Source organism: Narcine bancroftii, chromosome 1 (genome assembly GCF_036971445.1).
Source record: "Narcine bancroftii isolate sNarBan1 chromosome 1, sNarBan1.hap1, whole genome shotgun sequence".
NCBI lineage: Eukaryota > Metazoa > Chordata > Chondrichthyes > Torpediniformes > Narcinidae > Narcine > Narcine bancroftii.
Window position 1 is genome coordinate 409094157 of NC_091469.1, and position 12829 is coordinate 409106985.

Below are 12829 nucleotides of genomic sequence, written 5' to 3' on the forward strand. Positions count from 1 at the left end.
GGGCAGCTGTTTATTAACTGGATAAAAACCCTCTGTCATGAACCCCGGCCAAAATTACCACTAGCAGACAGATTGAGTCGAATTTGTCTCCAGAACTCCTTGTCTTGGCTATTGAGCCCCTAGCCGAAACAATTAGACAGGATCCTGATATAAAGGGTTTCAAAGTAGATCAGACAGATAATAAAATTAACTTTATGGCAGGTGATGTAATTTTGTATTTAACAGACCCTGCTGACTCCCTCACCAAATTACAAATTCTATTAAACGCTTATGGTATTATTTCAGGATATAAGGTGAACTGGGAACAAAAGTGTAATTATTCCACTACTGAGCTTTGATTACACTTAGTATTAGCAAAAAATCCCATTTTAGTGGCTTCCAAATGGTATAAACTATCTTGAAATAATTGTAGATCATGACCTCAAAAAATTGTACAAACTTAATTACTTCCCAACACTCAGTAGAATTGAAGATGATTTGCTAGGTGGATGAGTTTGCCCATTACTCCAATTGGCAGAGTCAACAGTGTGAAAATGAATATATTACCAAGGTTACAATATCTTTTCCAGTCTTCGTCCATTCCACGACCCCAAACTTTCTTTTAAACCCTCAACAAACGTGTTAGACAATTTATATGGAATTGTAAATTGCCTAGACTATCAATGGAAACATTAACATGGGATTATAGATTATGGGGCCTTCGATTATTTAGTTTTAAAAATTATTATTTGGCAGCTCAAATGAGATTTATTTCATCCATTTTTGAGGGCGACGGTGTCCCCTCCTGGATACAAATTGGAATGCACTCCCTAAAAGAAAAGGTATTCAGTGATTTTATTTATAAATGGAACTCCATGATATATATCCAACAGGACAGACAATCTTATTATAAAGAATTTGATTAAAATATGGTGTCACATTCTTGGGAAGTTTTGGACTGAAAATGGGACTGTAAACAAAAATATGTCTGCGACAAAGTGAACTCATACCCACTGTGGTGGTATGTGGTATTACACTACTGTAATAACTGTATGTTATTACAGACTGCTCAAACTACAGGGGAATCACGTTGCTCTCCATTGCAGGCAAAATCTTCGCTAGGATTCTACTAAATAGAATAATACCTAGTGTCGCCGAGAATATTCTCCCAGAATCACAGTGCGGCTTTCGCGCAAACAGAGGAACTACTGACATGGTCTTTGCCCTCAGACAGCTCCAAGAAAAGTGCAGAGAACAAAACAAAGGACTCTACATCACCTTTGTTGACCTCACCAAAGCCTTCGACACCGTGAGCAGGAAAAGGCTTTGGCAAATACTAGAGCGCATCGGATGTCCCCCCAAGTTCCTCAACATGGTTATCCAACTGCACGAAAACCAACAAGGTCGGGTCAGATACAGCAATGAGCTCTCTGAACCCTTCTCCATTAACAATGGCGTGAAGCAAGGCTGTGTTCTCGCACCAACCCTCTTTTCAATCTTCTTCAGCATGATGCTGAACCAAGCCATGAAAGACCCCAACAATGAAGACGCTGTTTACATCCGGTACCGCACGGATGGCAGTCTCTTCAATCTGAGGCACCTGCAAGCTCACACCAAGACACAAGAGAAACTTGTCCGTGAACTACTCTTTGCAGACGATGCCACTTTAGTTGCCCATTCAGAGCCAGCTCTTCAGCGCTTGACGTCCTGCTTTGCGGAAACTGCCAAAATGTTTGGCCTGGAAGTCAGCCTGAAGAAAACTGAGGTCCTCCATCAGCCAGCTCCCCACCATGACTACCAGCCCCCCCACATCTCCATCGGGCACACAAAACTCAAAACGGTCAACTAGTTTACCTATCTCGGCTGCACCATTTCATCAAATGCAAGGATCGACAATGAGATAGACAACAGACTCGCCAAGGCAAATAGCGCCTTTGGAAGACTACACAAAAGAGTCTGGAAAAACAACCAACTGAAAAACCTCACAAAGATAAGCGTATACAGAGCCGTTGTCATACCCACACTCCTGTTCGGCTCCGAATCATGGGTCCTCTACCGGCATCACCTACGGCTCCTAGAACGCCTCCACCAGCGTTGTCTCCGCTCCATCCTCAACATCCATTGGAGCGCTTTCATCCCTAACGTCGAAGTACTCGAGATGGCAGAGGTCGACAGCATCGAGTCCACGCTGCTGAAGATCCAGCTGCGCTGGATGGGTCACGTCTCCAGAATGGAGGACCATCGCCTTCCCAAGATCGTGTTATATGGCGAGCTCTCCACTGGCCACCGTGACAGAGGTGCACCAAAGAAAAGGTACAAGGACTGCCTAAAGAAATCTCTTGGTGCCTGCCACATTGACCACCGCCAGTGGGCTGATATCGCCTCAAACCGTGCATCTTGGCGCCTCACAGTTTGGCGGGCAGCAACCTCCTTTGAAGAAGACCGCAGAGCCCACCTCACTGACAAAAGGCAAAGGAGGAAAAACCCAACACCCAACCCCAACCAACCAATTTTCCCCTGCAGCCGCTGCAACCGTGTCTGCCTGTCCCGCATCGGACTTGTCAGCCACAAACGAGCCTGCAGCTGACGTGGACTTTTACCCCCTCCATAAATCTTCGTCCGCGAAGCCAAGCCAAAGAAAGAAGAAGAATAACTGTATGTACTGGGCTGGACTTCCCCTTCCTTCCCTCTGACCCCTCCCAGGAGATCCCCTAATAAAGGTCCCAACCCAAGACCTTGTCCCCAGATCACTTACTGCTCGGATCCAGACCTTGCCCAACGCCTTTAATACTTGTAAATATGCCCTGCTGGACTTGCCGGGCTGTTGCTTCCTCGACGCAAGCACGAGCCGGGGATGAACTCTGTTCACCGGTTGATCATACAGTTCTTTCAGTACCTTTATGGCTGCGGTGTAAGTGGTCTCATCCTGGATGTTCTTGTAGACTCTCAAGGACACCATAGACAGCAATGCTATTAGATGCTGGTTATCCTCTTCCACCTCAATGAATCTCAGGAAGTTTTCAAAGTTCAAAGTTCAGCAGCCAGAAGTTAAAGGCTTTGAAGGCTGTAGCTGATTGTGGGTCGATATCAAGTTTTTCTGGCCAAGTTAAACGCTCCATCCCTTTCAAAAAAAATTATTTTTGCTAATAAAATTGTAGAGCTCGTCGAAAGAATCAAAGACTTGTTGATCCAAACCAAGGCTTTTATTAGCAAAAGACAGGAGCTCTTCACAGGTGGCCGACCAGTACGGAATGATCCGACCTGGCTAGAGACACAACCCTTTAAGGCCCAGACAATAGGCGTGGCTTAGCTCTCACCCAATCGCTGTAAGCACAGTCTAGATACAGTAACTATATACACTATGTACATTGGTGATAGATCTGTACTATCACACTCATTAAGTTAAGAAATCACATCTTTATCATGGGTATGTGCTCAACTTTGAATTGCAAACAAATTCGTATCTTGTGTGGCCCCTTTAAGAATATTCCTGGCTGTCTTCATTCTCTGCTCTGTGGTATTCTGCACAAACTGGCTGCGTTATCTCTTCTTCTGGCCTTCCTGCTAATTTGCCTGGCTGGTATTTTATGTTTTTTATGCTGAGTTCTCTCTGTCCTTACTGAGAACAGCTTAATTTTTAAATTGTGCAAATGCAGACAAACGTGTTTTAACAAAAGCTTCTAGAATTTTCCACAGTCTTTCAATCTTAACTTCTTTGTTACAGTGGCCAGATGATTTATCATGGCTCTGGGTTTGAGCACTAACAGTATCCGAAAATACACTGGGTATTGCTGGCTAGGGGTCTAGATACAGGCAGATGATATGCTAGTGGTGGTCTAAAACCACTAGGGGGTCTCTGAGGAGTACTCGGGGTCACTCGTCTCTCCCTCCTCCATCAGCCTTAGGACTTCCATTTCATTACGTAGTCTTTGTTTATCCTCCTGTGCAGGAGGCTTCTCCTGTCTACCCTTTGCTTTTTTCCTTTCCTGATTTTTCCTTTCTATGTACACATTCTTTCTGGAGGACATCCATAGGTTTACTGTCCCCCCTTCTGCCAGTTTTACAGCTTTAGTTTGGCAACCTGCAAGCCTATCTCTTTTCTTTCTTGTGCTAACAGGCGCCACTTTTCAATGAGCTCTTTAAGGAATTCATCATCCCAAGAACCCCCCATTAACCAGTCTTCCCTCCCTAGTCTTTTATTTAATGTCTCAGAAACTTTTCGAATTATATTTTCAACCTCCAGATAGTTGTATCTACACAATTCCCCATTGTACCTCAGGTTCCAAAAACCTGAGCTCCCCAAGCACACTAATATACACAAACACACAACGGTCCCTGATCAGACTAGTTCCCTAAACTCTTAACTGAGCTCCCTGAGCTCTTATTCAACCACAGTCTTGGACTGCTGAGTTCCCTGAATTCTCTCCGGAGACATTCCTTGGTCTCTGACCTGACGCTTTTACAGGTCTGTTTCTCTTTTTCTCATGTTTTTCCTGCCTGTACGAACTCTTCTGTCCTGCCTCCTCCAGCTCCGGAGCACAGGGCTCTGCCCCTCCATCGGACTCTCTCACCTGTTGGTGTTTCTCGGGAGGGATATCTCCAGCATCCTGTTGATTCTCCCCTCCCCTCTGACTGTCATATGGCAGGGGCAGGTGCTTCAAAGGATCCCAGGGAGGTATGTCTTCCTCCTCATTTTTTCACAGCAACCTTAAACAATTTGGTCACCCAGATCCAACATGCTGCATAATCTGACTCCTCTGGGTCTGGAGGGCTTCTTTCATTTATGAATAAATTTAATTTCTGACATATCCAATCTTCATCTGACCCCAGTCGGGGCCACCAAACCGAAAACCCCAGAATCAGAGTCTGAGGCCATTTGTAATAACAAAACTTTATCATAGTTTCCTTAGTCTTTCCCTGGGTCCTTCCCTGACCCCAGTTTCCTAACATCCACCCCAACAGACTATCGGGTGGAATGCCAATCCCGGGACCCCCACTCTGGAGTCCCTTCTTCTCTCAGGTACTCTAATTACCCACATCCCTGTCAGATCCCTCACTCCTGACAGAATCCCGGTCGTCCGAGTAGTACTTAATAGTCAATTTTTCTTAACCGGGTCTCGTGCACGAGAGTTGCCCCATCCAAACCACTCCTCCTACCGGAGTCCCTTTTTCTGTTCCACTCCCTCTACTGGAGCTTCCCTAGGTTCTGTTCTCCAGAGTCTCCTGTCTGGATGTCACTCGCTCAAACCACTGACGGCAAGCAAGGAAATCGGAGACCACTGAAATCAGTGGAGTGCACCTTCTCGTTCTTTGATAGCTGGTCACCCAGTGGTGGGAGTTGAGGATCCCAGATGAGCCCCCAAGCTTGTGAAATATAAAGTGTTCACAATCACTACTCTGGAGACAAAGTCTTGGAGAACAGGTTTAGCTTTATTTCGAGTTTGCAGAGTCAGGTGTCCCTGGTCTGGAGACACATTGGAGGTTCAGAATCATCACTCTTTTGTACAGTGCCGCACTCAAAATCATCCCACTTTCATTTACCTTCTTCGAATCAGAATCCCAATACATTACAACATTCTCCTTTTCCCTTCCATCAATACAGGTATCACTCAGTTCCTCCCTCTTCATACATTGCATGTTATGTTAATTAGTTCATTCCCACCTTAGGGGCGTCTAAGTTAATATTCATGTCTCTATTAAGCAAGCGCAGTACTAGCTATAGACTACCTTAGGTCACTGTATCAGCCTGAACCAGATCTTTGCATCCTTGGGGCTCCTGATAGAAAGAGGCCTACTAGCTAGTATTGTCTGTTTTCAAGCTCTCGTCTACATCCTTTGCATTCCATCACTTTTCACAGGATGGTGCGAGTTTAGTGCATGTTTAATCATCTTCAACCATATTTCACAAAGGTAACTATTGAACACACAGGAGACAAACAGGGGAGAATGTCAAATGGCACTTAATTACTCTACTATTAAACATCTGTATAGGCATCACATCAGATCCAGGTTGGACTCCAATATCAATTGTCGCCTGTCTACGCACACATGCATGCGTAATGTTACGAGCTCAAAGGACCCTAAAACCCAGCAGCAATAGGCATTCACCAAGACAAATAGTTTTTAAAACAAAAGTTGTTTTTAATCAACTTTAAACATGAAAATAGAATCAAACTTTAACCTAACTCTATACTTAACTAACCCAAATTAATCCCCTTCTAATTCTAAGCGCACGTGTATGTAATGTGTGTGTAAATTTAAGAAAAGTTCTTTGGTTCACAGTTCAATCTCACTTCTCCTTCTCCCAAGTTCTCTGGATGCAGGCAATTCTTATACTGTGCACAGAATTTAATATGTATAAAGTTCACCAAGCTTTGGTGCTCAAAAGGTAAATGTTTACTGCTCAGAAAGGTTCTTGTAGGGTTTGCAGAGAGAGATTTGTTGTTCCAGGATTTCCACCATTAGTCACCTCAATGTCTCGCTGATGAAACTTGCCCATCAGGGTTTTCCAGATGGTAACCTCTTCCTTCAGGCTACCACAGAGTTCCTTTCTGTTCCCCTTATTCCAAGAGAAACATAAGACAGATAACACTTCCAGCCATCCACTGCTCTGGAACTTTTTGTTTCCAACCAGCTCTTCCTGGCTTGCACTGTTCACCTGCTTTTCAGTGTCACACGCACCAGCTAGCTGAGAGTTTGTTTCTCCTTCCCTCCCCCCTCTCTCTTTTTTCAACTTCCAACTGCCAGGAAGCCCATGTGATTCTCTCACTTGCAACAAAACCCCCACCTTCTCCAGCAAACAATAAAAGTTAAACTCTTGGTCAAGCTGTTGCCTTAGGGGTGACCTTTCTGTGCACTCTGTCAAAACTCTTGAAAAGAGCTTCCAACAGCCAGAGAGTCTCCAGTCCATTCATTTCATGACATCATTTCAATTAGCACCTACTTGTGAAATGTGCTTAGCATTTTCCATTCTTTCTGCAAAGTTATTGTATATGAATTCTTCAGTCTTTCAAATAAGATCTGTTTTAAAATGTGTGTATGTATGTAACCTACTAATCTTACCAAAATTCTCCCAATATTTATCCATTACAGCACATACTTTATAGACAAGGACTTTCAAACACATTCGTGGTTCCCTGGACCAATGGGGGTGTGGCTCTCTGCAACCACTGATCTATCGCAGTACTACAACTCTGCTTAAGTGTAGAGCACACCTTACCCTCGAATCTTCCTGCAATGTCCACAGTAGAGATCTGGTATAGAGTGATGTCCAGGGCTAGGACCACGAGGCAGAGAGAAAGAAATGTGCTATGACTAGATGTTTTATACTGTTCTGAGCTGGGTGTCTAGCCAGTGATGACACTGAATCATTTAAGAAACTGAGTCATTTAAATGAGCCAATGGCAAGTTGTGCATTAAGGGATGACCAGAGTGCAACCTTGATTTGCAGGTGATACGACTTCCAAATAAGTTTCAGTCAGGGAGGTCGCATGACCATCACAATCCACAAAATGTTCCAAATGGAGAGGGCATGTGTTCCTCCACAATCCATATATAACATTCACCCTTGGAAGTCACATCATTCGCCCATCACTACAAACACAATGAATAATTGGTTTCTAAACTTTAAAATATAAGTAACATGTTCTAGCTGTAAAAAAATGCAAATCAAGTGGATCGATATAACAAGTGTCTTCCCTATGATGGACAAGGCACACTATCAAACTCAATGACAATGCCTCACCAGCTACCACCCCTAGGCCATTGTGTTCCTGATAGAGCAGGGTTCTATGGGAACTGCTCCCCATTGTGAGCAGGGAGGGAAGAAAAAGAAAATTATTTGTTTACTGACTCGCATACCTGGTTTCTCCATCTTAGCTGGCATATGGGAGCACCTTTACTACCAACAGACAGTGCAAGGTCATCCATAAGGTGTCAAAGCCATCTCTTGACTTGTGCATTCTGTGCCCCTTGGCTTCACATCTGGACACACCAGAGTCCAGATATCCATCACCATACTATCCCATGGTGAGGCAGGGGACAGACCTGCACGCATGGATCCAAGGTGTACCTGATTTCTTGTAGGAGCACCCAGTTTTTTCAGGCTGTCATCTGACACCAGGATCCCATTCCTACTTGCATGCCTTTTAAACAGGTTCCACAAATGCCTGAGTTGGTTTTCTGTAATAATAGCCAGGAGGAGACAGGTCTGAAAGTTGACCAAAAATGGCCATTTTTAAATAAAAGCCCCTCAAGTCCCACCCCATGAGGAAAGAGTTTCTGTTAACGGGAGGGCTTGTGGTCATTGCTGAGTAGCAAGCTCACACCAAGACACAAGAGAAACTTGTCCGTGAACTACTCTTTGCAGACGATGCCGCTTTAGTTGCCCATTCAGAGCCAGCTCTTCAGCGCTTGACGTCCTGCTTTGCGGAAACTGCCAAAATGTTTGGCCTGGAAGTCAGCCTGAAGAAAACTGAGGTCCTCCATCAGCCAGCTCCCCACCATGACTACCAGCCCCCCCACATCTCCATCGGGCACACAAAACTCAAAACGGTCAACCAGTTTACCTATCTCGGCTGCACCATTTCATCAGATGCAAGGATCGACAATGAGATAGACAACAGGCTCGCCAAGGCAAATAGCGCCTTTAGAAGACTACACAAAAGAGTCTGGAAAAACAACCAACTGAAAAACCTCACAAAGATAAGCGTATACAGAGCCGTTGTCATACCCACACTCCTGTTCGGCTCCGAATCATGGGTCCTCTACCGGCATCACCTACGGCTCCTAGAACGCTTCCACCAGCGTTGTCTCCGCTCCATCCTCAACATCCATTGGAGCGCTTTCATCCCTAACGTCGAAGTACTCGAGATGGCAGAGGTCGACAGCATCGAGTCCACACTGCTGAAGATCCAGCTGCGCTGGGTGGGTCACGTCTCCAGAATGGAGGACCATCGCCTTCCCAAGATTGTGTTATATGGCGAGCTCTCCACTGGCCACCGTGACAGAGGTGCACCAAAGAAAAGGTACAAGGACTGCCTAAAGAAATCTCTTGGTGCCTGCCACATTGACCACCGCCAGTAGGCTGATCTCGCCTCAAACCGTGCATCTTGGTGCCTCACAGTTTGGCGGGCAGCAACCTCCTTTGAAGAAGACAGCAGAGCCCACCTCACTGACAAAAGGTAAAGGAGGAAAAACCCAACACCCAACCCCAACCAACCAATTTTCCCCTGCAGCCGCTGCAACCGTGTCTGCCTGTCCCGCATCGGACTTGTCAGCCACAAACGAGCCTGCAGCTGACATAAATCTTCGTCCGCGAAGCCAAGCCAAAGAAGAAGTGAAGAGAAGAACAATATTTCCTGCTAGTGTGTGATCTGTAACATTGTAATTTTAATCTGTAACATTGTTATTAAAAGCTGAAACTACAATTTCCTGAGAGACATTAATGAAGAGTAGATACCACAACTCAGGGTACAATTAAAAAGAAAAAGATCTATTGCAAAGGTTCACCTTGGAAGGTGCTTGACAAAGGATAATCTGGAATATCCAGTGATAAATGTCCATGCCAGCAGCACTTACCCCTGTCTGCTAAAGGTTCTATGCATAATTTGTGACAACAGCTCCTTGTATTTAATTGAGCTGGTGCTGATGGCTGGAAGATTATGAAAATTAGTTAAAGGAATTACAGCTGTCTTTTGTGTTGAAGTGGACTTTGTCCTGTAGGGTGGTCTTCTATTTCATTGAGTTCTCTGCCCCGCAGAGTGGGTGGGTGGGTGGAATTTTCTTCACTCACTCTTGGAGTGTTTGTTAGTGTGGAAACATGATAACAGCATTTCTCCAGGGAACACAACCGACCGAGTGATTCCCAGTGGATCTTGCTAACCATACCCCACCAGACTCCTCGAGGTCCTGAAGGTCAACCTCATTCACCTTTTGCTGTCTGTATGTGGTCAATGTCTAGAATACAGTGATCCATCCTGTCCCCTGTGTAATGGGGCGTGATTTATGATGGTCCACCGCTTCTTGCAGAATGCTGAACCACCCCTTGAGCATGTTGTTGGGTGTCAGTGTGTGCAGCTTTTGCTTGAGGAGACTGTTCATTCACTCAATTAATCTTGATGCTTGTGGGTGGTAGGGGCAAGCAGCAGCCACAAGATACCAGCCTCTGTCACCCAGTTTTGAACCTTAGATCCCATAAAGTATGAGCCCTGATTGGACTATACCTTTCAGAGAGTTCCACAACTGGAGGAGAGGTATTTCAGTACCCTAATGGTGTTGTCATGGTCAGCCTGTTTGGAGGGCATCACCACCAGGACACTAGAATAGGTGTCCACCATCATCAGTATGAAGGCTTTTTCTTTTGGCATGGGAGAGGGGCAGATTTTGCCCACTCCGATGCTGCGCTGAATATGCCCCAGTGTCCCCGTTGGCCAGCTCCTTGGTTTAACCTGGTGGCATGTGGGGCAATTGAGTACTCCTATCTGTGCCTGATTTTGGGTTAATGCCACCCCTGAGCCTTCTGCCCACCGTTGTGTTCCATTGGACCCCAGGTGATCACCCTTCCTGTGGAGCCATGTTGCCACAGCACTGGAGTCCATATCATTGGAGCAGATGGAGGTTCTTCCGATTTGTGCTGCACAGTCCATGGTGGCATTGATAGAGCCCTGTTGGTGTGGGCATCCACATAGTGGACAGTGAGTGCCCTCTGTCCTGCCTGCTTCCAGATGTACCTCCAGTACTGCTGACCCCATAGTGGGTGATTGTGGATCTTCCACCCCATGTCATGCCAATAAGGCATCCAAACTGCCATCCCGTTCACCACTGGCCATGAGTTTGTATAGATGTGGAGCAGACTGATCATTGATTTAATAGCGAGTGCTACCGCAGCCAGCTCCATGAGGTCACTTGAACCACCCCTTCTTGAGTTAGGATCTTACCGCTGTCTGGATGTAGTGCCGCCCCCTCACCATAACTGATTCCGTTTTTCCATTGACTGGAGCTCTCCATTAACTACACTTGCTGCTGTTCTTCTTTGGTGATGGAGTCAAACAGCTGACCTCAGGATGCGGGGGAGGGATTGATGTCGGGATCTTCAGGAAAGGGATTGTAATTCTCTGGAAGGGACATGATTTTCTCATGCAGCCTGCTGACTCCTTCCAGCCCTGCTTCTGCCCAGTCAGCAATATACCACCACCTCTTAACAATAGAGGAACTCTGTGCATGTCCCTCTTTGTGGGTGGCATCAGAGGATTTAATCCACTGCATAATGAGCAGACCAAGAGTATGCCAGTCTCATTGGCTGTTTGGTGCTCTGTAGTGAGGAGAGCCAAATAGCATGACAGGAGTTGGTGCTCAAAGCAGGTGTAGCGAGACGAAAATCTGTGTTTCAGCCTTGTTGGTGGGCACTGCTGTGTCCACCACCCCGTCCAACTCCTTGGTGGAATATTCCTGGGCTTCTATGACCTTGTATCGTCCCTTCACCCATCCACTTGGACCTTCTCTGTTCTTGGCAATTTCCCCATTATGGGGAGGAGGTCCTCAGGTCTCTGGGACATGGGGAGGGGGGCATAAATCTGTTGTAAAAACTTACCAATAGAAATTGAAAAAGGTTGAACTTTTGAGCAAGACCATGTCGAATGAATAAAAGTTCCAATATCTTCTCCACATCTAAAACATTGATCCAATATATTTGATTTCCATCTATTCAATTCCTGAGGCATACTATATATCTGATGTAAAAATTATAATGAAGTAATCTGTATCTTAGATTAATTGTATTAGACATAACCTCTTTACATAAATTTTGACATATTTGTTGATCTATTGATATATTTAAATCTTGTTCCCATCTTTCTCTTGACTTAAATAAACCTAATTTAGGTGCTTTTTCTTGTAACATATATGCTATTGAAATAAACTTTTTGACTATTGCATCAACAACTAACTGTTCTAAATCTGTAGGATCTTTTAAAACCTTATCTGGTCCTATTTTCTCTCTTAAATAAGATCTTAATTGAAAATAACAAATATATCATACTTAATTTTCATAACAATTCCATATTTTAGAAATTCCGTTAATATACCAAATATTTAAAAAAGGATTATCTTTTAAAAAACAATTATAAAAGGATTAATTAATTGCATTTTTAACAGCAAAAGACTGCCACCATTTTCTAACTTAACTTTATTCCAAACATTAATCAAATGTTTCAATAATGGAGCATCTCTGTCTGTAACCATTAACCTTGGTTCCCATTTATAAATAAATTCCTCAGGTATATTTTCTCCAATCTTATTTAACTCATTTTCTACCCATGATGCTTTAATATTCCCAACTAGAGAAACAAGAAACCTTAATTGTGCTGCTTTATAGTAATTCTTAAAATTAGGAAGCTGCAATCCACCTAATTCATATTTCTATGTAAATTTTTCAAACTATGTTCTTGCCATCTTACCTTTCCAAAGAAATTTCCTAATTTGTTCATTTAAATCCTGAAATTTTTTTTTGAGGTACAGAGGTTGTTGGTAAAGTCTGAAAAAGTTTGAAACAAATGTACTAATTCCGTTATTTCACTCTTATCCCAAATTATTTTATAACCTGAAACTCTACCATAATCTATCAATTGTTTATAAAGACTGGGCAGTGATAATTGTGGTTGAGTTAAATATACCAACACATCGTCTACAAATAGACTAATCTTAGGTCGGTTTGATTTACCAAAAAAACCTTTCAATTGCTGGTCCATATGAATGAACAGCCAAAACAAACAAAGCTGGAGATGAGGGGCATCCCTGCCAACTTGATCTTGTCAAATTAAATGATCGTGATATCTGTCCATTAGTTATTACC